A 26,855-nucleotide genomic window follows, 5' to 3' on the forward strand; every position below is an offset into this window, starting at 1 on the left:
CGCCGCCCTCCGCCCGCAGGCGCCCGCCTCCGCCGCAGAGCGCCGGTGCCGCCTCGCCTCCTCGTCGCACCGCCGTGTCCCTCCACCGCATCGCCGTGCCGCGCCCGACCTCCGGCCGCGCCTCCCCGGCCTCTTCCCCGCCTCCGGCCATCGTCTCCGGCGAAGACTCCGGCCGGATCCGGCGAGATCCGGCCCAGAACTGCAGGGTGGATGAGATCCACCACCTCACCGAACCAAACACGCCGTTGTCGTGGTTCTAAGCCTGACAGTAGAGTGGGGGTAGGTATGGAGAGGCAAGGTCCTAGCTATGGAGAGGTTGTAAGCACAAAGGATGTACGAGTTCAGGCCCTTCTCGGAAGAAGTAACAGCCCTACGTCTCGGAGCCCGGAGGCGGTCGAGTGGATTATGAATGTATGAATTACAAGGTGCCGAACCCCTCTGCCTGTGGAGGAGGGTGGCTTATATAGAGTGCGCCAGGACCCTAGCCAGCCCACGCAGGAGAGGGTTTAAGGTGAGTTAAGTCTGGGGCGTTACTGGTAACGCCCCACATAAAGTGCCTTTACTATCATAAAGTCTACTTGATTACAGGCCGTTGCAGTGCAGAGTGCCTCTTGACCTCCTGGTGGTCGAGTGAGTCTTCGTGGTCGAGTCCTTCAGGCCAGTCGAGTGAATCCTCGTTGGTCGACTGGAAGGCGACCTCTTCTAAGGATGTCCTAGGGTAAGTTACTTGGATCAGGTCCATGATCCTACCCTAGGTACACAACCCCATCATTAGCCCCCGAATGGATCGAGGCTTCGAGTGAAGAAGGAGTTGATGTCGTTTCCGATTAACCTTTGCGCTCCGGTTGTGCGCTGTTCTGGACCAAAGAATCCCTTTGTCGACAGGAAACAAATTGCCTTCAGTCAACTTGATCCATTCTGTTTTTGCGTCGAGTGATCTTTCAGGCTTCGACGATCTCCGAGCGACGGATCGCCGGAAACACCGCGCCTGACACACTGATTTGTTGCTCGCGGATTCCGCGGGATGCGAAATTTTGGGGCGCGCGCGAAGCGGGGCGGACCGCGGCGCTCGGATGGGACGGGGCATGGACGCCTCGATCTCCGCGCCGCCTTTTTCGCCACGTATCCCGCCTGCATAACTGTTCCAGATATGATTAGATCGCCCGGGCCCGCCTGTCATCCATTCGGAAGGGACCTTATAAATGTGCCCGGCGAGGATTTCTGTGCTGCGCCTTAGCATTCTTCCCCTCTCTCTGCTTCCTTCTTCCCTGCTCAGCGTGCTCGCTCTCGCCCCCGCACCACTTCCCTTTGCGCATCTCGCCGGCGACCATGGCCAAGGAGAAGACGGCGGCGCTAGAGCGCGCAAAGAAGGCGTCGGCATCGGAGAAGGCGAAAGGAAGGTCCACCAGCCGCGGAGGGTCCTCGTCCAGATCCCGCCTGCCGAAGGGCTGGGTCCAAGGAGACTGGATCCAGTCGACTATCACGGAGAATGACCTCCTCGACATGGCCAACGAGGGCTTGATCCCCCACGGAGCTGCGAGGCTTCCGGGGAAGGAGTGGCAGCCCCAGCCAGAAGAGGGTGAGTGTGTGCTTTTGGCCACCCATGTTGATCGCGGGTTTTCCTTGCCACCGAGTGTTTTCTTTCGTGGCTTTTTGAACTTCTTCGGAGCGCAGCTCCACCACTTTACCCCAAACTCCATTGCCTATCTTGCCGCGTTCGTGTCCATGTGTGAGGGTTTCTTGGGCTGTCGACCGCACTGGGGTTTGTTCAAACATATATTCACGTGTCGATCTCAGACTGTGAAGAAGGCGAGCCCAGGTGATGAGAAAACCCGAGTCGTCCAAATGTGCGGAGGCCTGGGGATTCAGGTGAGGAATAAGAGCACCTTCCCGCCCATGACCTTTCCCGAGTCCGTCAGAGGCTGGCAGTCGACTTGGTTCTACTGCCAGGTCCAGTCGACGCCAGGGCAGTCGAGTGGACTCCCTCCGTTCACCATGGACCGAGTGAGCAAGCCTTCCCCTCTGAAGCTGATTCCGGAGGAGAAAGCTGACGTGAAGATGTTGATGGAGCGCGTGGTGCAGTTGGTCCGGGAGGGAGTGACGGGCATGGACCTCCTGGAAGTTTTCCTCAGGCGTCGCATCTAGCCTCTCCAGTTCCGGAGCCACTGCATGTGGTTGTACTGCGGGACCGAAGACGAGACTAGAGTCCATCCAGAAGCAGTCGACGATGTCACTCTGGAAAGATGGATGGCAGCCGTCACCGGAAACAAGGACAACCCACGCGGAGCCAGAAGGATTCCTCCACTCGACCACAACAGTGATCCAAATAAGGTACACTTGCCCTGCTCTCCACTGCATTCTTGTCACATTCATCTCTGTCCACTTCTGCCGACTGGTCGACTGATCATTGTCTTGATATCTGCTAGGCCCTCACCGAGCTGTACTCGATGCCCAATGGGGCACAAACTCCGACTGAGGAGGGTGAGGCGAGTGGGGGCGAGAGCCAGGACGAGGAGGAATGGGACTCGGACGTTGCAGGGGACGACGACGACGACGATGATGATGACGGCGATGATGATGACGCCAAAGACGAGGAGGAAGAGGAGAGGTCGTGCCACCGCGCTCGGAAAGGCGGTCGAAGCTCGTCCACGACCCTTCGACTGAACGTGGCAAGGGGGTTGCGACGCAGTCGACCAAGCGCCCTAGGACCACTTCTCCAGCGCCGACTGAAAAGGCGCCGAAGCAGCCTAGGGGGGCTCCGCCAAAGCCGACCAAGCTCCTGCCGAAAATGAAGGTGTCCATCCCCACCATATCAGGGTAATTGTGCTGCTCATATTTTCTTATTCTGTGCGAACTTTATCTCTGGTCGAAGCTGAAGTTAGTCGACTGATCCTTTGGAGTTGTAGTGCTGCTACTTCTGAGACCTCGGCCCGGGCTGATGACCACGAGATGGAGGATGCAGCAACTTCGAATCCAGGTACTGTGTTCTTAACACCGTTCTTAGTCGACTGACACGCGATCTCTGATCCTGATCCTTCTCCGCAGCTCCACCCAACACTGTTATCAATCTCCCTGACGACGACGAGGATGAAGAACCACTGACACGCAGGAGGAGTCGGAAAGCGTCCGCCAGTAAGGTACCTCAGGATGTGACGGCGCCTGAGATTCTGACTGTGGAGGAAGGGAACACCACTCGACACACGGTGTCCTTCGCAAATCCACTGACGAGTGCTCAGCAGCCCTCCCTCTTTACGACGCACCACGTCCCAGAGGACCAAGCTGGCGCAGCGAAGGAGGCAATACGCCAGGCGGGACTCATGATGGAGCAGCTGAAGACTATCCGGGACGCGAGCCAGGCAGCTTATGACGCCAGTTCTGCCCTCCAAAGCAATGTCCAGGTCAGTCGACCGCTGTTTGTTCTGTTGGATATGCTACCAAAAACTTTTCTTTTCCGGAATTTATATTAGCCACCCACTGGGTGTGTCGAATAAACTCCGTGTTAGCGGGGGCACGCTGAGTGCACCCGCTGGGTGTAGTCCCCGAGGCTAAGGCCGACTGCTGGCAGTCGGCCTTAGGCTTTATGATGTCAATCTTTCTGTCAGTCGACTGGTCGACTGGATTTCACAAACCGGTGGGGGCACGCTGAGTGCACCCACTGGGTGTAGTCCCCAAGGCTAAGGTCGACTGCTGGCAGTCGGCCTTAGGCTTTATAATGTCAATCTTTCTGTCAGTCGACTGGTCGACTGGATTTCACAAACCGGTGGGGGCACGCTGAGTGCACCCACTGGGTGTAGTCCCCAAGGCTAAGGTCGACTGCTGGCAGTCGGCCTTAGGCTTTATAATGTCAATCTTTCTGTCAGTCGACTGGTCGACTGGATTTCACAAACCGGTGGGGGCACGCTGAGTGCACCCACTGGGTGTAGTCCCCAAGGCTAAGGTCGACTGCTGGCAGTCGGCCTTAGGCTTTATAATGTCAATCTTTCTGTCAGTCGACTGGTCGACTGGATTTCACAAACCGGTGGGGGCACGCTGAGTGCACCCACTGGGTGTAGTCCCCGAGACTGTGGTCGACTGCTTGCAGTTGATCACAGTCTTAGAGAATGCATCTCGCACACTTTTTTTTTTGAGGTTGACTGGTCGACTTTGTCTTCAACAGGATTAGTGGGGGCACGCTGAGTGCACCCACTGGGTGTAGTCCCCGAGACTACGGTCGAATGCTTGTATTTGGCTGTAGTCTTAGAAACGTGTGTTTATCCCTTTTTCACTCGGAAGTGAATTATTTTTGACATTTAGTCGATTGGTTCTTCACAGAACTCCTGTGATCTTGTGGCTCGCTACTCAGAGCTGGAACAAAAACATACTCAAGTCGAGCTGAGCTTGAAGCTGGTTCAGGAGAAGCTGACAAAGGCAAAGGAGGAGACCGAAGGTATGTTTGGTGAGACCCTGACGACTGCTTTTCCCCTTGCTTGTTTCAGCATCTGATCTTGCTGTAACTTGCAGGTAAAGTAAGGGAGGCCCAGCAGAAGAAAGACCTTGAGCTAGCTGAGAAGATCAAGCTTGCTGACGAGAAGTTAGCTTCAGTTACCAAGCTCGAACAAGACAATACCAATCTGAAAGCTGCTCTTGGGATTGCCAACAAGGAGGTCAGTCGACTGAAAACTGACAAAGCTGCCCTGACCGACCAAGTCAGCAAATTGACTGAGAAGAAAACTGAACTGGAGGCCTTCCTGAGTGGCCTTGCCAAAAAGTTGTTCCTTATGCTTGAAGGTAGACCTCCATGTTTGGCAAATATTTCCAATTGTGGCTTTTTCCATTCGACTATCTCCTTGACTTAGTGATCACCCTTGCAGAATTTTGTCAAAACTTTGAAGAAGAAACCAGCCGACTGGAGCCAAACCTTGACCCCGTCAATTCTCCGGTGAACGACGAAGTTGCCATGGATGTTTTCCGATTGGAGTCTCGTGTTGCAGCTGTAGTGGACTATCTCGCAAGGCTGAAGGCCGCCACATCTCGCATCGACTCGACGCTCTGGCCTGAGGAGACACTTCAGAATGACCTTGAGTCGCTGATGGCCCGCTTGAACACGATCCCTGGTCGAGTGCAAGAGTGGAAGAAGTCCTCGGCTCGGTGTGGTGCAGATGTCGCTCTGTGTCTGGCCCGAGTCCACTGCAAAGATGCGCGAGAAGAGAAGCTGGCGGCCCTTCGGGTGGCCAATACCAAGAAGCACGACTTCAGATCCTTTATGGAAACTTTCCTTGCAGCTGCCACTCGGATCGCCGACGGGATTGACCTTGATGAATTTGTTGCACCTTCCAGCCCTCCACAGGAGGGGTAAAAAACTTCTTCTGGCTCGACGCTTTAAATTTGCCTCGGTATGCCGAGTGAAATTGTAACCGACAAACCTTAACAGGCTTGACGCCTGAGCACTTTCGGTTCCTTTAGATGTCGATTCAAACTTGGATTTGGTGCTTGAATACGATTGCCTTCGGCTCGGAATGTCTTTTGCAGGTTCAAAGCAAGGTGCCTGTGCTGCAATCGATTTATTCTTTAGTCCACTTAGACGAGCACTGGGCTGCAGCTAAGCCCCCGAGTGAGAGGGTTGCTCTCCACTCAGTAGGATTTTTGTAACTTAGGCGAGCACAGGGCTGCAGCTAAGCCCCCGAGTGAGAGGGTTTCTCTTCACTCGGTAGGATTTTCACAACTTAGGCGAGTGCTTGGACTGCAGCTAAGCCCCCGAGTGAGAGGGTTGCTCTTCACTCGGTAGGATTTTTATAACTTAGGCGAGCACGAGGCTGCAGCTAAGCCTCCGAGTGGAAGGCTGGCTTACCACTCGGTAGGATTTTCACGACTTAGGCGAGTGCTTGGACTGCAGCTAAGCCCCCGAGTGAGAGGGTTGCTCTTCACTCGGTAGGATTTTTATAACTTAGGCGAGCACGAGGCTGCAGCTAAGCCTCCGAGTGGAAGGCTGGCTTACCACTCGGTAGGATTTTGATAACTTAGGCGAGCACGAGGCTGCAGCTAAGCCTCCGAGTGGGAGGATTGCTCTTCACTCGGTAGGATTTTCACAACTTAGGCGAGTGCTTGGACTGCAGCTAAGCCCCCGAGTGAGAGGGTTGCTCTTCACTCGGTAGGATTTTTATAACTTAGGCGAGCACGAGGCTGCAGCTAAGCCTCCGAGTGGAAGGCTGGTTTACCACTCGGTAGGATTTTGATAACTTAGGCGAAACGGATTCGCAGCTAAGCCTCCGAGTGGGAGTCTGGCTCACCACTCGGTAGGATTTTGATAACTTAGGCGAAACGGATTCGCGGCTAAGCCTCCGAGTGGGAGTCTGGCTCACCACTCGGTAGGATTTTTACAAACTTAGGCGAAACAGATTCGCAGCTAAGTCACCCACTGAGGGGAATTTCATTGGACAAAAAATAAAAAGTGACAGATATTATGGAGGAACTATGACACTTATTATTTTGAGGTCCATGAACTACAGAAGTACTTTATTGCAACTCATCCGAGTGATAAAGCTTAAGTGTAAAACGGGCGGAGTAGCTCCGCGTTCCAAGCTCGGGGCTCGTCGATATTATGCTCGACGTTGTAAAGACGGTACGCCCCGTTGTGGAGAACCTTGGTGACGATGAAGGGGCCTTCCCAAGAAGGAGCAAGCTTGTGTGGTTTGTGCTGATCCACTCGGAGAACCAAATCCCCTTCCTGGAAGGCTCGACCTCTCACGTTTCGGGCGTGGAAACGCCGCAGATCTTGTTGGTAGATGGTCGACCGGATCAGAGCCATCTCCCTTTCTTCCTCTAAAAGGTCGACTGCGTCCTGCCGCGCTTGATCAGCTTCTGCTTCGTTGTAGATTTCAACTCGAGGAGCATTGTGGAGAAGATCACTCGGCAAGACTGCTTCAGCTCCATAGGCCAAGAAGAATGGAGTTCTTCCGGTCGACCGATTAGGCGTGGTCCGCAGTCCCCAGAGTACAGATGGAAGTTCGTCGACCCAAGCTCCAGCCGCGTGTTTGAGATCACGCATCAGTCGAGGCTTCAGTCCCTTGAGAATCAGTCCATTAGCTCGCTCTGCTTGTCCATTTGACTGCGGATGGGCGACTGATGCGTAGTCGACCCGTGTGCCCTGGGAGTCGCAGAAAGCTCTGAATTCCTCTGAGTCAAAGTTCGACCCATTATCCGTAATGATGCTGTGCGGGACTCCATATCTGAATATTAGTTCCCTGATGAAGCTAACAGCAGTACCGGTGTCAAGGCTCTTGATTGGTTTAGCCTCGATCCACTTGGTGAACTTGTCGACTGCCACCAGTACATGCGTGAAGCCACTTCGTCCTGTTCTCAAAGGACCGATCATGTCCAGCCCCCAAACTGCAAAAGGCCAGACGAGTGGCATGGTCTTCAAAGCTGACGCAGGCTTGTGCGACATATTCGAGTAGAACTGACATCCCTCGCACTTATCTACTATCTCTTTTGCCATCTCATTCGCCTTGGGCCAGTAAAATCCGGCTCGGTATGCTTTGGCCACGATGGTCCGAGAGGACGCATGATGACCACAGGTCCCCGAGTGAATATTATTGAGGATGAGTCGACCTTCTTCTGGTGTTATGCACTTCTGACCGACTCCAGTCGCGCTTTCTCTGTATAATTGTCCTTTGATTACGGTAAAGGCCTTAGATCGACGGACGATCTGTCGAGCCTCTTCCTCATCCTCCGGAAGCTCTTTCCTCAAGATATATGCGACATACGGAATCGTCCAGTCGGGAATGACCACCAAAACCTCCATGATCAAGTCGACCACCGCTGGGACTTCAACTTCAGTCGGATCTGTGGCGCCCTTGGGCTGCGGAGTTTCTTCGGTGAAAGGATCTTCTTTGACTGACGGAGTGTGTATATGCTCCAAGAACACACCACTCGGAATGGCTTCTCTCTTGGAACCTATCTTTGCTAGATCATCAGCTGCTTGATTTTTCAGTCGGGGTATATGATGGAGCTCCAACCCCTCGAACTTCTTCTCCGGCTTCCTCACTGCACTGCAGTATCCAGTCATGGCTGGGCTTCTCACGTCCCACTCTTTCATCACCTGATTGACCACTAAATCCGAGTCGCCATAGACCATTAGGCGACGGACGCCGAGTGAAATGGCCATGCGCAACCCATATAGGAGGGCCTCATATTCTGCCTCATTGTTGGAGGAATCAAAGTGAATCTGGAGCACATATCTGAGCTTATCTCCTCTGGGGGAAACCAGGACAACCCCAGCACCGGAACCATTCAACATCTTAGAGCCATCGAAAAACATGGTCCAATGCTCCGAGTGAACTTCAGTCGGCTGCTGTTGTTCAATCCACTCGGCGAGGAAATCTGCTATCGCCTGGGACTTAATGGCTTTCTTTGCCTCAAACTTGATATCAAGGGGAAGAAGTTCAATCGCCCATTTGGCCACTCGACCAGTTGTGTCTCTGTTGTGCAAAATCTCTGATAGTGGAGCGTCGCTGACGACTGTGATGGAATGGTCAGAGAAATAATGAGCAACCTTCTTTGTGGTCATGTATATTCCATACACAAGCTTCTGATAATGAGGATATCTCTGCTTGGATGGAGTCAAGACTTCAGACAAATAATACACTGGGCGCTGAACTTTGAGAGCTTTTCCTTCTTCTTCCCGCTCGACCGTTAGCACAGTACTGACAACTTGTCCTGTGGCTGCGATGTAGAGCAACAGAGGCTCTTTGCTGATTGGAGCAGCAAGCACCGGCTGGGTGGAGAGCAGAGCTTTTAGCTCGGCAAATGCTGCATCAGCTTCTGGAGTCCACTCGAACTTGTCAGCCTTCTTCATCAGTCGGTAAAGAGGCAGTGCCTTTTCACCGAGTCGTGAGATGAATCGACTTAATGCGGCCAAGCATCCAGTAAGCTTCTGGACATCGTGCACTCGCACAGGGCGTTTCATTCGGAGAATAGTGCCAATCTTCTCTGGGTTAGCGTCGATTCCCCGTTCGGAAACGAGAAAACCGAGTAACTTGCCACCAGGAACTCCAAATCTGCACTTTGATGGATTGAGCTTGATATCATACCTTCTGAGGTTGGCAAATGTTTCGGCGAGGTCAGCGAGCAGGTCGGAACCTTTTCGTGACTTGACAACAATATCATCCATATAAGCTTCCACATTCCGACTGATTTGGGTGAGTAGACACTTCTGAATCATTCGCATAAATGTGGCTCCGGCATTCTTGAGGCCGAATGGCATGGTGATATAGCAGAAGCACCCGAATGGAGTGATGAAAGCTGTTTTTACCTCATCGGGCCCGTACAGACGGATCTGGTGGTACCCGGAGTAAGCATCTAAAAAAGACAACCTCTCGCATCCCGCGGTCGAGTCAACAATTTGATCTATGCGAGGGAGAGGAAAGTGATCTTTCGGGCAGGCCCGGTTGATGTGCTTGAAATCAATGCACATTCGGAGCGACTTGTCCTTCTTAGGAACCATGACGACATTAGCGAGCCACTCGGAGTGGTATATCTCTCGGATAAATCCTGCCGCCAACAGTCGAGCCACTTCTTCACCGATGGCCCTTCTCTTCTGGACGGCGGACCGCCGAAGATGCTCTTTGACTGGTTTTGCAGACGAGTCGACTCTTAGGCGATGCTCAGCCAGTCCCCTGGGAACACCTGGCATGTCAGCGGGCTTCCATGCAAAAATGTCCCAGTTCTCATGGAGGAACTGGATGAGCGCTTCTTCCTATTTTGGGTCGAGTGTTGTGGAGATGCGGGTCGGAGCTGCTTCGGGGTCGGTCGGGTGAATGTGAACAGGCTTCGTCTCACCGGACGACTGGAATGCAGACTCTGTGGCGGGCTTCTTGGATCGCAGCAAGTCACTCGGATCTGTGTTTTGCTTGTATTCTTCGAACTCGACCGCTGTCACTTGGGAATCGGCAATCTTGGAGCCCTTCTGAAAGCACTCCTCTGCCTTTTTCCTATCACCGGTGACAGTGATCACACCTTTGGGACCGGGCATCTTCAATTTGAGGTACACGTAGCATGGTCGAGCCATGAACCGTGCATAGGCTGGTCTCCCCAAAATGGCATGATATGCACTTTGAAAATCCACGACCTCAAACGTCAACTTTTCTTTGCGAAAATGCTTCGAATCACCAAACACTACGTCCAAAGCTATCTGGCCGAGTGACTCGGCCTTCTTCCCTGGTATAACTCCATGGAAGCTCATGTTACTAGTGCTCAGTCGGGACATCGGAATGCCCATACCTTTCAATGTGTCTGCATACAATAAGTTCAGCCCACTTCCACCATCCATCAGCACCTTTGTCAGTCGAGTGCCTTCGACAACTGGATCGACCACCAAAGCTTGCCTCCCGGGGGTGGCAATATGAGTCGGGTGATCAGATTGGTCGAATGTGATGGGTGTTTGAGACCACTTCAGATAATTTGCCTTTGCTGGGGCAACCATGTTCACCTCTCGGTTAATCACTTTCAGTCGACTTCTGCTTTCCACATCTGCAAAGATCATCAGAGTGGAGTTGATATGCGGATATCCTCCTTCACTGTCCTCTTTGTCTTCGGCCTTGTCCGACTCCTTCTCCTTGTCCTTAGACTGTTTTCCCTGAAACTGCTGGATCAGGAGTCGACATTGGCGAGTGGTGTGCTTTGGGTAAATGATATTTCCCTCTTCATCTTTCTTCGTGTGAATGTGACACGGCATATCCATCACGTCGTTCCCTTCTTTATCCTTTACCTTCTTGGGGTTCCAGGATCCTTTTGGTTTCCCCTTAAACTTTCCTTGAGTCACGGCCAGAGCCTCTCCAGGAGCTGCCGGTTCAGCCTTCCGCTTCTGTTTCCGACTGGCGTTTCCTTTTTCCGACTGACTCGGCTTGTGCTTGCCGCTTCGGAGTCGGTCTTCTTCTTCGCCGTTGGCGTACTTGGTAGCAATCTCCATCATCCGACTCAAGGTCATGTCACCGGTTCGACCAAATTTCAAACTCAGTTCTCTGTTCTTGACGCCGTCTTTGAAGGCGCATACTGCCTGATGATCAGAGACATTTTCCACAGTGTGGTGCAAAGTGATCCACCTCTGAATATACTCTCTGAGAGTCTCATTAGTTTTCTGCACGCAGACTTGCAACTCTGTCAATCCCGCTGGTCGCTTGCAAGTCCCTTCAAACGTTCTGACGAACACTCGGGACAGATCTTCCCAAGTGTAAATGCTGCTAGGAGGTAATTGAGTCAACCATGCTCTGGCAGAACCTTCCAACATGAGGGGCAAATGCTTCATGGCCACCTCGTCGTTCCCACCACCGATCTGAACTGCCACTCGGTAGTCTTCAAGCCAAGTTTCAGGCTTAGACTCACCAGTGAACTTGCTGACTCCTGTTGCCAACCTGAAATTGGGGGGGATAACTGCGGCTCTGATAGCTCTGCTGAAACATTCAGGACCAGAAACATGTACTCGACTGCTCGTGGGTACATCTCTGTCGAGTGCGCCTCGATGGGCTCTGTTCCGGTCGACCAACCCTTGCACGATAATGGATCGCGCATCGAAGCCTGGCTCTCTGGGGTCAACTGGAACCCTACGCCCTGTACTGTACTGACGCCTATCATCTGGCTGCCGAGGAGCGTAAGACCCACCCCTCGGAGGGGAATAGGGCACTCGACGCCTATCATCTCGGTCGAGTCTGTCGCCATATTGATCTCGCCGATTCTCACGCCCTTCGCGTCGCGGAGGCGATCTGGGGCTGTGAGCCGACTGAACCGTATTCACAGTGACAGATCGACTGTGAATTCTGTTGCGCGACTAAGACACGGCTGAATTCTGATCTCCTGCTGCCCGGAGCAGATCCCTGATCTGCAGCAAACCTCTGCCAGCTTCCGACTGCGAAGGCTGAATGGACTCTGCTATACGGGTCGCAGCTGCTAAATTCTGAATTGGGGTTCGATATACCTGAGTCGGCGGGAAGAGTTGACGTCGACTGGTGTCGGGAACTCGTTGCCGCGCGCGCTCGTCGAGTGCTCGCTGAAGGTTCTCCAGTCGAGTGCGCTCGGCCAAATTGGCCAGACGCGCCTCCTCCAAGGCACGAGCCTCGGGGGTTTCTCCTGCGATGGGAATACGCAGGGGATCCTCGTTCCTGCGGCGAAGCTCTTCTCTTTGCAGAGAGTCGAGTGGCTCGGGCTGGTACTCTTTGTAGTCTCGTGCAGGGTCGCCGCCGTCACCTGCTCCACCACCACGGGCGAAGCCAGGAGGGCTGTGGGGCCCGTCGACCATCAAGATTTCCGCCGCTGGATCACTGCTCCCGCACTCGGATGCAGTCTCTCCGGAGCCAGTCGACTGATCGAACAAGCCGTAGAGAGATTCGTTGGGCTCGATTGCCGCAACTTGTGTAGTGGCCGATTGGCGAGCCACCGCGTGACTCACCCATCGCTGAAGCCTCGACCGGCCTGAGCGCTTGCGCTGGCGGGAGACCGGGAGGGTGGACGATGGAGGAGCCGACCGATACTGGGTCGACGGTTGCCGCAGCAGAACGCCGCGGACACATGCGCGAAAATGCGTCGCACCGCGGACGGGGAGCGCGTCTACGTCGAGTGGAGCCTCCTGGAGCCATGCGGAGTCGTCGGCGATGAAGGTGAGGGTGCCGAGACGGATCTCTTGACCCTTGACCAAAACTCCAGCAGACACCATGATGAGAGTACTCGGAAGAACCGCAACTTCTCCACAAAATCGCTAAAACACCGGCCCCACGGTGGGCGCCAACTGTCGTGGTTCTAAGCCTGAGAGTAGAGTGGGGGGTAGGTATGGAGAGGCAAGGTCCTAGCTATGGAGAGGTTGTAAGCACAAAGGATGTACGAGTTCAGGCCCTTCTCGGAAGAAGTAACAGCCCTACGTCTCGGAGCCCGGAGGCGGTCGAGTGGATTATGAATGTATGAATTACAAGGTGCCGAACCCCTCTGCCTGTGGAGGAGGGTGGCTTATATAGAGTGCGCCAGGACCCTAGACAGCCCACGCAGGAGAGGGTTTAAGGTGAGTTAAGTCTGGGGCGTTACTGGTAACGCCCCACATAAAGTGCCTTTACTATCATAAAGTCTACTTGATTACAGGCCGTTGCAGTGCAGAGTGCCTCTTGACCTCCTGGTGGTCGAGTGAGTCTTCGTGGTCGAGTCCTTCAGGCCAGTCGAGTGAATCCTCGTTGGTCGACTGGAAGGCGACCTCTTCTAAGGATGTCCTAGGGTAAGTTACTTGGATCAGGTCCATGATCCTACCCTAGGTACACAACCCCATCAGCCGTCCCGTCCCGAATCCCTCCGTCCCGCTTTGACTTTCCCCGAGGTCCAATTTTCACTATCCCGAATATTTTGACATTATCATGCCATGTTCATCGCATCATATCTCTGCATCCGTAGCTCCGTTTTGTGCGTATAATATGTCAAATTGTTCGTCTCAACGAGTACATCATTTCATTCCATTGCATCATGTTCACTTGAGTCCATCTTGATGCCTGAAGCATCGTTTCAAGAGTGCTTCATGATGTTGTCTGCTGTCTGTTAACAGAACTTGCTCTTTTGTCATTTTTGCCATGTTTGATGTGTGCATCCTATGAGGTTGATGTCTACATATGTTTTGAACTATGCCATGTCTTCTTTACAGAGGTGCTTACCATGTATTTTTGTGATCAATGTGGTGACTATCACAAGCATGCAAACTCGGCATCGTGATGTTGCTGATTTTAGTCCCTGTTCTGCTGTTATTTTGATGCCATGTAAACTTGATGCTACAGAGAGATCCATGCATATTTTGAGATACTTCAGTAAGGATGTTTTGAACATATGGTTTTGCTCTATCTATTCACGCCCCTGGTTGCAATTATGGAGTAGTCTAGCATGTTAATTTCGTGCTCTACTTTTGCTACAAAATGTTTCCTGGCAGATTGTTTACATGTTATTCAATTTTGCCAAGGTTGTTGTAGTTGATCCTTGCATGCTATGTACTTGTTCTTGCCTTGGTTTGTTTCATAAACATGTCTTCTTGCTAATGCTATGCTTATCTTGTCATGCAATGACTTGTGGTGAGTGAATCGAGCTTGTTAAGTAGTGCACTTGATCTTGCTGTTTTGCTAGGCTGAATCTGTTATTTCGTGATGCTATGTAAACCTGCTGCTACTAATCATTCTATGCATAATCTGGAGATGTTCACTAAATATGTTTTGTTCTACATGTCATGATCTATCCATCCATGCACCTGGTTGCAATTATAGGTTGTTGTAGCTTGTTGTAATCTTGCTCTAAATTGCTTCATAATGTTGCTGTCAGCCTGTTAACATTAAGTTCAGTTGTTGCCATGATTGTTGCTAGTGTTCCATGCACCCTATGACCTTGCTATTGCCATGCTTAGCTTCACAAACATGTCTTCTTACTGTTGGGTGCCTTAACATGCCATGTATTGCTCTATAGTGAGTTGCACAAGCTCACCAACATGCCTTCATAATTCTGTTCCTGCCATGTTTGAATCTGTAATATAACTTGCCATGTTTACATGGGTGCCATCATATTTTCTGATCCTTTTTGGCTCATGATCAGTAAGGGACTCTTGTTCTATGCAATTAGTAGATTCATGCCATGCCTTTGTTTGCCATTATAAGTTCCTGTAACATGCTGTCTGATAGCTCTAAACATTGCAACCTGATGTTATTTTCTGCAAAGTCTGAATTGTTATTACGTGCAATCTTGCCATGTGTGTTTGAGCATGTTCTAGTGATTTCCGGAGATAGCTCAGTGTTCATGTGTCGTTATGCTTTACCTGTACATCATGCCCATGCCTTTTGTTTTCTTGTTGAGGTGCTGTAGCTTATTGTTTTGTTGCTTACAATATGCCTAGTTGCTGTTTTGGACAGATTGTTGCTATAACTTGTTTCATGTGTGTGTTGAACCGTTGCTCCGTTTTGAGTGTGCTCTATATGAAACTTGCTTAGAATCGCATGTAGTTTCATATTATCATGTTGCATCCTTGTTTTGAGATGTTTGCTTGATGTTTGGGTGCATTTTGCATCAATGCCATGTTTAACTCGTTTTGCTCATATCTTCTAGGACGTAGCTCCGAACTAAATGAACTTTATATGTAACTTGACTAGAATCTCGTGTAGATCATCTTGGTGCATCTTAAATTGCTGCTTAACAACTTGAACATAAGGTTTATTCAGATCTGGACCAATTTCGAAATATGCATATGAGGACTTACCGGAATTGTTATATATTGTTCCCGGCCTCATTTAAACTTGCCTTGATGTGTTGCTCTTGTTTGCATCATCTCTTGCCATGAGTAGCTTCATGTAGTCTTGTCTTGCATCATACTTGTTTGTGCATCATGCCTTGTTCATGTGTGGTGTGTTTACTATGTTGTGTGCTTCTTCTCGATAGTTCTTGTTTCGTTGCGATCTTGAGGATTCGTTCGTCTACGCTTGGTTCGGCTTCATCCGTTCGTCTTCTTCATGGACTCGTTCTTCTTCCTTGCGGGATTTCAGGCAAGATGACCGCTACCCTGGATCTCACTACTATCATTGTTATGCTAGTTGCTTCGTTCTATCGCTTTGTTGCGCTACCTATCACCTGTTTATCAAGCCTCCCATATTGCCATGAACCTCTAACCTTTGACACTTTTCCTATGCAAACCGTTGTTTGGCTATGTTACCGATTTTGCTCAGCCCTCTCATAGCGTGTCTAGTTGCAGGTGAAGTTGAAGATTGCTCCATGGTGGACATGATTTTGGTTGGGATATCACAATATCTCTTATATTATTAATGCATCTATATACTTGGTAAAGGGTGGAAGACTCGGCCTTATGCCTGGTGTTTTGTTCCACTCTTGTCGCCCTAGTTTTCGTCATACCGGTGTTATGTTCCCGGATTTTGCGTTCCTTACGCGGTAGGGTGATTTATGGGACCCCCTTGACAGTTCGCTTTGAATAAAACTCCTCCAGCAAGGCCCAACCTTGGTTTTACCATTTGCCTCACCACCACCTATACCTTTCCCTTGGTCTGCCAACCCGAGGGTCATCTTTATTTTAGCCCCCCCGAGCCAGTTCTTGTCTAAGTGTTGGTCCGAACCGAGCAGCCTGCGGGGCCACCTCGGGGCAACTTGAGGGCTGGTTTTACTCGTACCTTGACTTATCCGGTGTTGCCCTGAGAACGAGATATGTGCAGCTTCTATCGGGATTGTCGGTGCATCGGGCGGCTTTGCTGGTCTTGTTTTACCATTGTCGAAATGTCTTGTAAACCGGGATTCCGAGTCTGATCGGGTCTTCCTGGGAGAAGGTATATCCTTCGTTGATCGCGAGAGCTTATCATGGGCTAAGTTGGGACACCCCTGCAGGGTATAATCTTTCGAAAGCCGTGCCTGCGGTTATAGGCAGATGGGAATTTGTTAATGTCCGGTTGTAGATAACTTGACACCAGATCCAAATTAAAACGCATCAACCGCGTTTGTAGCCGTGATGGTCTCTTTTCGGCGGAGTCCGGGAAGTGAACACGGTTTCTGGGTTATGTTTGACGTAAGTAGGAGTTCAGGATCACTTCTTGATCATTGCTAGTTTCACGACCGTTCCTTTTGCTCTCTTCTCGCTCTTATTTGCGTGTGTTAGCCACCATATATGCTTAGTTGCTGCTGCAACCTCACCACTTTACCCCTTCCATTCCCTTTAAGCTTTGCTAGTCTTGATACCCATGGTAATGGGATTGCTGAGTCCTCGTGGCTCACAGATTACTACAACAACAGTTGCAGGTACAGCTTATGCGATGATCATGACGCGAGAGCGATGCTTGCTTGCGTTGAGTTCTTCTTCTTCTTCTTCGATCAGGGGATAGGTTCCAGGTCGGCAGCCTGGGCTAGCAGGGTGGATGTCGTTTGAGCTTCTGTTTGTGTTTCATCCGTAGTCGGATGATGCTCTTATGTATTATGATGTTGTACTCGTGTGGCATTGTATGCCTCTTGTATGTATCCCCATGTATTATGTAATGTTGATGTAATGATATCCACCTTGCAAAAGCGTTTCAATATGCGGGTCTATCCTTGGTGGGACCTTCGAGTTCCTTTTGGATAGGGTCGCATATTGGGCGTGACACAAGGGCTGGCTGCGCCCCCTCCCCCCTAGTCCCAATAGGACAAGGAGAGGGGGGCGGCGCCCCCCTTTCCTTCCCCTCTTCCTCCTCCTTCCCCCCTTCTCCTTCTCCAACTAGGAAAGAAGGGAGTCCTACTCCCGGTGGGAGTAGGACTCCTCCTTGGCATGCCCTCCTTGACCGGCCGCCCCCTCCCCCTTGGCTCCTTTATATACGGGGCAGGGGGGCACCTCTAAGACACAACAATTGATCTCTTGATCTCTTAGCCGTGTGCGGTGCCCCCCTCCACCATAGTCCTCGATAATATTGTAGCGGTGCTTAGGTGAAGCCCTGCGACGGTAGAACATCAAGATCGTCACCACGCCGTCGTGCTGATGGAACTCTTCCCCGACGCCCTGCTAGATCGGAGTCCGGGGATCGTCATCGAGCTAAATGTGTGCTAGAACTCGGAGGTGCCGTAGTTTCGGTGCTTGATGGGTCGGGCCGTGAAGACGTACGACTACATCAACCGCTTTGTTCTAATGCTTCCGCTTTCGGTCTATGAGGGTACGTGAACAACACTCTGCCCTCTCGTTGCTATGCATCACCATGATCTTGCGTGCGCGTAGGATTTTTTTTGAAATTACTACGTTCCCCAACAGTGGCATCCGAGCCTAGGTTTTATGCGTAGATGTTATATGCACGAGTAGAACACAAAGTGAGTTGTGGGCGATACAAGTCATACTGCTTACCAGCATGTCATACTTTGGTTCGGCGGCCCGGACCGACATTACGCGTACGCTTACACGAGACTGGTTCTACGGACGTGGTTTGCACACAGGTGGCTGGCGGGTGTCAGTTTCTCCAACTTTAGTTGAACCGAGTGTGGCTACACCCGGTCCTTGTGAAGGTTAAAACAACACTAACTTGACGAACTATCGTTGTGGTTTTGATGCGTAGGTAAGAACGGTTCTTGCTCAGCCCGTAGCAGCCATATAAAATTTGCAACAACAAAGTAGAGGACGTCTAACTTGTTTTTGCAGGGCATGTTGTGATGTGATATGGTCAAGACGTGATGCTATATTTTATTGTATGAGATGATCATGTTTTGTAATCGAAGTTATCGGCAACTGGCAGGAGCCATATAGTTGTCGCTTTATTGTATGAAATGCAAACGCCCTGTAATTGCTTTACTTTATCACTAAGCGGTAACGATAGTCGTAGAAACAATAGATGGCGTAAATGACAATGATGCTACGATGGAGATCAAGGTGTCGCGCCGGTGACGATGGTGATCACGATGGTGCTTCGGAGATGGAGATCACAAGCACAAGATGATGATGGCCATATCATATCACTTATATTGATTGCATGTGATGTTTATCCTTTATGCATCTTATCTTGCTTTGATTGACAGTAGCATTTTAAGATGATCTCTCACTAATTATCAAGAAGTGTTCTCCCTGAGTATGCACCATTGCGAAAGTTCTTCGTGCTGAGACACCACGTGATGATCGGGTGTGATAGGCTCTACGTTCAAATACAACGGGTGCAAAACAGTTGCACATGCAGAATACTCAGGTTAAACTTGACGAGCCTAGCATATACAGATATGGCCTCGGAACACGGAGACCGAAAGGTCGAGCGTGAATCATATAGTAGATATGATCAACATAGTGATGTTCACTATTGAAAACTACTCCATCTCACGTGATGATCAGACATGGTTTAGTTGATTTGGATGACGTGATCACTTAGATGACTAGAGAGATGTCTGTCTAAGTGGGAGTTCTTTAGTAATATGATTAATTGAACTTAAATTTATCATGAACTTAGTCCTGGTAGTATTTTGCAAATTATGTTGTAGATCAATAGATCGTTTTGTTGCTTTCATATGTTTATTTTGATATGTTCCTAGAAAAAATTGTGTTGAAAGATGTTAGTAGCAATGATGCAGATTGGATCCGTGATCTGAGGTTTATCCTCATTGCTGCACAGAAGAATTATGTCCTTAATGTACCGCTAGGTAACAGACCTATTGCAGGAGCAGATGCAGACGTTATAAATGTTTGGCTAGCTCAATATGATGACTACTTGATAGTTTAGTGCACCATGCTTAACGGCTTAGAATCGGGACTTCAAAGACGTTTTGAACGTCATGGACCATATGAGATGTTCCAGGAATTGAAGTTAATATTTCAAGCAAATACCCGAGTTGAGAGATATGAAGTTTCCAACAAGTTCTATAGCTAAAAGATGGAGGAGAATCGCTCAACTAGTGAGCATGTGCTCAGATTGTCTGGGTACTACAATCGCTTGAATCAAGTGGGAGTTAATCTTCTAGATAAGATAGTGATTGACAGAGTTCTCTAGTCACCATCACCAAGTTACTAGAACTTCGCGATGAACTATAGTATGCAAGGGATGACGAAAACAATTCCCGAGCTCTTCGTGATGTTGAAATCGACGAAGGTAGAAATCAAGAAAGATCATCAAGTGTTGATGGTTGACAAGATCACTAGTTTGAAGAAAAGGGCAAAGGGAAAGAAAGGGAACTTCAAGTAGAATGACAAGCAAGTTGTCACTCCTGCGAAGAAGCCCAAAGCTGGACCAAAGCCTGAAACTGAGTGCTTACACTGCAAAGGAAATGGTCATTGGAAGCGGAAATGCCCTGAATATTTGGTGGATAAGAAGGATGGTAAATTGAACAAGGGTATATTTGATATACATGTTATTGATGTGTACCTTACTAGTGTTTATAGTAGCCCCTAAGTATTTGATACTTGTTCGGTTGGTGTGATTAGTAACTCGAAACAGGAGTTACAGAATAAACAGAGACTAGTTGAGGGGGAAGTGACGATGAGTGTTGGAAGTAGTTCCAAGATTGATATGATCATCATCACACACTCCCTATATTTTTTAGATTAGTGTTAAACCTAAATAAATGTTATTTGGTGTTTGTGTTGAGCATAAATATGATAAGATCATGTTTATTACAATACGATTATTCATCTAAGATAGAGAATAAATTGTTATTCTGTTTACATGAATAAAACCTTCCATGGTCATACACCCAATGGTGATGGTTTATTGAATCTTGATCATAGTGATACACATATTCATAATGTTGACGCCAAAAGATGCAAAGTTAATAATGATAGTGCAACTTATTTGTGGCACTGGCGTTTGGTTCATATCGGTGTAAAGCGCATGAAGAAAACTCCATAAAGATGGATTTTCGGAATCACTTGGTTATGAATCATTTGATGCTTGCGAACCGTGCCTTTTTGGCAAGATGACTAAAACTCCGTTCTCTGGAACAATGGAACGAGCTACTAACTTGTTGGAAATAATACATACCTATGTATACGGTCCAATGAGTGTTGATGCTCGTAGCGGGTATCGTTATTTTCTGACCTTCACAGATGATTTGAGCTGATATGCGTATATCTACTTAATGAAGCACAAATATGAAACATTTGAAAAGTTCAAAGAATTTCAGAGTGAAGTGGAGAATTATCGTAACAAGAAAATAAAGTTTCTACAATCTGATCGTAGAGAAGAATATTTGAGTTACGAGTTTGGCCTTCATTTAAAAAAATGTGGAATAGTTTCACAATTCACGCCACATGGAACACCACAGCGTAATGGTGTGTCCGAACGTCGTAACCACACTTTATTGGATATGGTGCGATCTATGATGTATCTTACCGATTTACCACTATCATTTTGGGGTTATGCATTAGAGATACCTGCATTCACTTTAAATAGGGCACCATCTAAATCCGTTGAGACGACACTGTATGAACTATGGTTTAGAAGTAAACCTAAGCCGTCGTTTCTTAAAGTTTGGAGTTGCGATGCTTATGTGAAAAATGTTTCAACCTGATAAGCTCGAACCCAAATTGGAGAAGTGCGTCTTCATAGAATACCCAAAGGAAACTGTTGGGTACACCTTCTATCACAAATCCGAGGGCAAAACATTTGTTGCTAAGAATGGATCCTTTCTAGAGAAGGAGTTTCTCTCGAAAGAAGTGAGTGGGAGGAAAGTAGAGCTTGATAAGGTAATTTGTACCTTATCCCGAATTGGAAAGTAGTTCATCACAGAAATCAGTTCCAGTGATTCCTACACCAATTAGTGAGGAAGCTAATGATGATGATCATGAAACTTCAGATTAAGTTACTACAAAACCTTGTAAGTCTCCCAAAGTACAGTCCGCACCAGAGTGGTACGGTAATCCTGTTCTGGAAGTCATGTTACTAGACCATGATGAAACCTACGAACTATGAGGAAGCGATGATGAGCCCAGATTCCGCGAAATGGCTTGAGGCCATGAAATCTGAGATGGGATCCATGTATGAGAACAAAGTGTGGACTTTGGTGGAGTTGCCCGATGATCGGCAAGCCATATTGTATAAATGGATCTTCAAGAGGAAGACAGACGCTGATAGTAGTGTTACTATCTACAAAGCTCGACTTGTCGCAAAAAGGTTTTCGACAAGTTCAAGGTGTTGACTACAATGAGATTATCTCAACTGTAGCGATGCTTAAGTCTGTCCGAATCATGTTAGCAATTGCCACATTTCATGAAATCTGGCAATTGGATGTCAAAACTGCATTCCTTAATGGGTTTTTTAAAGAAGAGTTGTATATGATGCAACCAAAAGGTTTTGTCAATCCTAAAGGTGCTAACAAAATGTGCAAGCTCCAGCGATCCATCTATGGACTGGTGCAAGCATCTGAGAGTTGGAATATACTCTTTGATCAAAGCATATAGTTTTATACAGACTTGCGGTGAAGCCTGTATTTACAATAAAATGAGTGAGAGCACTACCGCCTTTCTGATAAATATATGTGAGTAACATATTGTTGATCAGAAATGATGTAGAATTTTTCTGGAACTCATAAAGGAGTATTTGAAAGGAGTTCTTTAAAGACCTCAGTAAAGCTACTTACATATTGAGCATCAAGATCTATTGAGATAGATCAAGACGCTTGATAAGTTTTTCAATAAGTACATACCTTGTCAAGATTTTGAAATAGTTCAAAATGGAACAGTCAAAGAAAGAGTTCTTGCCTGTGTTGCAAAGGTGTGAAATTGAGTAAGACTCAAATCCTGACCACGGCAGAAAACAGAAAAGAGAATGAAAGTCATTCCCTATGCCTCAGTCATAGGTTCTATAAAGTATGCTATGCTATGTACCAGACCTATCGTATACCTTGCTCTGAATTTGGCAAGGGAGTACAATAGTGATCTAGGAGTAGATCACTGGACATTGGTCAAGAATATCCTTAGTGAGGACTAAGGAAATATTTCTCAATTATGGAGGTGATAAAAGAGCCCGTCGTAAAAAGTTACATCGGTGCAAGCTTTCACACCGATCCAGATGACTCTAAGTCTCAATCTGGATACATATTGAAAGTGGGAGCAATTAACTAGAGTAGCTCCATGTAGAGCATTATAGACGTAGAATATTTGCAAAATACATACGGCTCTGAATGTGACAGACCCGTTGACTAAGCTTCTCTCACGAGCAAAACATGATCACACCTTAGTACTCTTTGGGTGTTAATCACACAGCAATGTGAACTAGATTATTGACTCTAGTAAACCCTTTGGGTGTTGGTCACATGACGATGTGAACTATGGGTGTTAATCATATACAGATATGAATATTGGTGTTAAAACACATGGCGATGTGAACTAGATTATTGACTCTAGTGCAAGTGGGAGACTGAAGGAAATATGCCCTAGAGGCAATAATAAAGTTATTATTTATTTCCTTATATCATGATAAATGTTTATTATTCATGCTAGAATTGTATTAACCGGAAACGTAATACATGTGTGAATACATAGACAAACTTAATGTCACTAGTATGCCTCTACTTGACTAGCTCATTAATCAAAGATGGTTATGTTTCCTAACCATAGACATGTGTTGTCATTTGATTAACGGGATCACATCATTAGGAGAATGATGTGATTGACATGACCCATTCCGTTAGGTTAGCACTTGATCGTTTAGTATGTTGCTATTGCTTTCTTCATGACTTATACATGTTCCTACAACTATGAGATTATGCAACTCCCATTTACCGGAGGAACACTTTGTGTGCTACCAAACGTCACAACATAACTGGGTGATTATAGAGGAGCTCTACAGGTGTATCCAAAGGTACATGTTGAGTTGGCGTATTTCGAGATTAGGTTTTGTCGCTCCGATTGTCGGAGAGGTATCTCTGGGCCCTCTTGGTAATGCACATCACTATAAGCCTTGCAAGCAATGTAACTAATGAGTTAGTTACGGAATGATGCATTACATAATGAGTAAAGAGACTTGCCGGTAACGAGATTGAACTAGGTATTGGATACCGACAATCGAATCTCGGGCAAGTAACATACCGATGACAAAGGGAACAACGTATGTTGTTATGCGGTTTGACCGATAAAGTTCTTCGTAGAATATGTAGGAGCCAATGTGAGCATCCAGGTTCCGCTATTGGTTATTGACCGGAAACAGTTCTAGGTCATGTCTACATAGTTCTTGAACCCGTAGGGTCCGCACGCTTAAGGTTTTGATGACAGTTATATTATGAGTTTATGAGTTTTGATGTAATGAAGTTTGTTCGGAGTCCCGAATGAGATTACGGACATGACGAGGAGTCTCGAAATGGTCGAGACATGAAGATTGATATATTGGAAGCCTATATTTGGATATCGAAAGTGTTCCGAGTGAAATCGGGATTTTACCGGAGTACCGGGAGGTTACCGGAACCCCCCGGGGGGCTTAATGGGCCTACATGGGCCATAGTGGAGAGGAAGAGAGGAGGCAAGAGCTGGCCGCCCCCCCTAGTCCGAATAGGACAAGGAGAGGCGGGCGGCGCCCCCCCTTTCCTTCCCCTCTTCCTCCTCCTTCCCCCCTTCCCCTTCTCCAACTAGGAAAGAAGGGAGTCCTACTCCCGGTGGGAGTAGGACTCCCCCTTGGCGCGCCCTCCTTAGCCGGCCGCCCCCTCCCCCTTGGCTCCTTTATATACGGGGGCAGGGGGGCACCTCTAAGAGACAACAATTGATCTCTTGGTCTCTTAGCCGTGTGCGGTGCCCCCCTCCACCATAGTCCTCGATAATATTGTAGCGGTGCTTAGGCGAAGCCCTGCGACGGTAGAACATCAAGATCATCACCATGCCGTCATGCTGACGGAACTCTTCCCTGACACCCTGCTAGATCGGAGTCCGGGGATCGTCATCGAGCTGAACGTGTGCTAGAACTCGGAGGTGCCGTAGTTTCGGTGCTTGATCGGTCGGGCCGTGAAGACGTACGACTACATCAACCGCGTTGTTCTAACGCTTCCGCTTTCGGTCTACAAGGGTACGTGGACAACACTCTCCCCTCTCGTTGCTATGCATCACCATGATCTTGCGTGTGCGTAGGATTTTTTTTGAAATTACTACGTTCCTCAACACTTCCACCTCCACATGAGTATGCTGCGTGCCTTGTCAATTTAAATGCACCATCCAATGAGCTACCCACTACTTTGATCACACCAGTTATTTTAGAGGACTATGTTGATGATTTGACTTTGCCTTGTGATCAAACAATTTTGAGTGAACCCATTGAATTAACTATTGATGCAAAAGACTCATGTGAATCATGGAATAAATCATATTTGGATCAAATACGTTTGAAAATAATTGTGCCAATGTTTAATCATTTTGATATGACCTCTAATCTTGGTGATGATTCATCAATGTTGGGATGGTTTTATGATAAGCATTGTCAATCTTTTGATATGAATAAGAGCTTCACTTATATGTGCAAACTGAGTTGCAATATTTTCATGCCTTTGACTTCTTGTGATAATATATTGGTTTTATATTTCATGACTTTTGAAGGGTGCTCTTGTATAACCGTGTCACATGTGCCCCAATTGAGATCAGTAAAAATGGATGACATATACATATACAACGTGTACACCTTCTCTCTTTTGTTAGCCACATTTCAGACTAAGCAACGCCGAGGACGGCTTTGTTTACAAGAAGGGGAGGATGATGAGGACATGGCTACCATAGTTACACCCATAACCCCTATTGTTTTACCTCTTGGAACAATTGCTAGAGCTCGCATATGCCAATTAAATTATCAGGTACTTTCGTTTCTTGGTAATGTTTGTAGTATTCATGATAATATGATGCTACCTAACTTAGATACATTTGTGTTGCTTGCAATTGAAGGGCCTAGCACGGACAAGAAGGATGAACATTGGAGCATCGCCAAGCATGGAGATGAAGGTGCGTGCGAAGAGAACAAGAACGGAGGTTCAAGTGGAGATTTCCGAACTTTGAAGCCACCATGATGACATACAAGAAGATGGACGAAATATACAATATGACCTTTCATAAATTTCGTCCATAGCTTATTATTGGTGTTGCGCCACCTTATTTTGGGCCAGACCCATGTAATCTATTTTTAGAGTCCATATTGTAGGTGAAACGACTTAGGAGGTGTTTTAGTCCCACCTTGCCTAGGGTGGAAGAAATCCCCTCTCTTTTCCCTATAAATATAGCACTGAAGGCATCGCTTAGACTTGGGTTTTGTTTAGATTAAAAGTTTGCCATAGCTGCAACTTCGCGTACTTCGTTTGTGTTCAATGACTAGACAAAGGCGTCACAGAACCCCACCTTGATCAATAAAGCTTTCCTCTTATATTCGCAATATCCAGATTGCAATCTTAGTTTCTTGCTTGTTCTTCGTTTGCCTGCAGGAAAGAGACCTTCGTGGTCAGGTTGATCGTGCTCCGGCGTGGTCAATAACCTCTCAGAGTTGGTTTAGCGATTGCTAAGGCGCGACGTCCTCGCACGTTCGTAGTCGGATCGTCAAAGTCGACTTCCACCAAAGCGATATCCATCATCTCATCGAAAGACGGGACACCTCTGCCTCTATCATATAGTGTTGCTTCTGAAATTAAATTGAAAAGTGCATGTTTACTTGCCACTAAATCTGATATTACTGAGCTAGATTTTAGCAAATCTGTTTGTTATGCTTTTGTGTGCAAAGAGGCATTATTTACATTTGAGGACGTGCCTTCCTCTTTGCCTCCTGCTGTCACTAACATTTTGCAGGAGTTCACTGACGTATTTCCACAAGACGTGCCACCGGGATTACCGCCTATTCGAGGGATTGAGCATCAGATTGACTTAATTCCCGGTGCTTCACTGCCAAACCGTGCGTCATACCGTACCAATCCAGAGGAGACGAAGGAGATTATGCGTCAAGTACAGGAGCTTCTCGACAAAGGTTATATACGCGAATCCCTTAGTCCTTGTGCTGTTCCTATTATTCTAGTGCCAAAAAGGGATGGTACATCACGTATGTGTGTTGGTTGTAGAGGCATTAATAATATTACTATTCATTATCGTCATCCTATTCCTAGGCTAGATGATATGCTTGATGAATTGGGTGGCTCTACAATATTCTCCAATGTTGATTTGCATAGTGGATACCATCAAATTCGTATGAAATTGGGGGATGAATGGAAAACAGCCTTTAAAACTAAGTTTGGATTATATGAGTGGTTAGTCATGCCTTTTGGGTTAACTAATGCACCTAGTACTTTCATGAGATTAATGAACGAAGTTTTATGTGCTTTCATTGGACGATTTGTGGTAGTCTATTTTGATGATATACTGATTTATAGCAGATCATTGGAGGAACATTTGGAACATTTACGTGCTGTTTTTATTGCTCTACGTGATGCATGTTTGTTTGGTA

This window comes from Triticum dicoccoides, chromosome 3B, assembly GCF_002162155.2.
Source record: "Triticum dicoccoides isolate Atlit2015 ecotype Zavitan chromosome 3B, WEW_v2.0, whole genome shotgun sequence".
NCBI lineage: Eukaryota > Viridiplantae > Streptophyta > Magnoliopsida > Poales > Poaceae > Triticum > Triticum dicoccoides.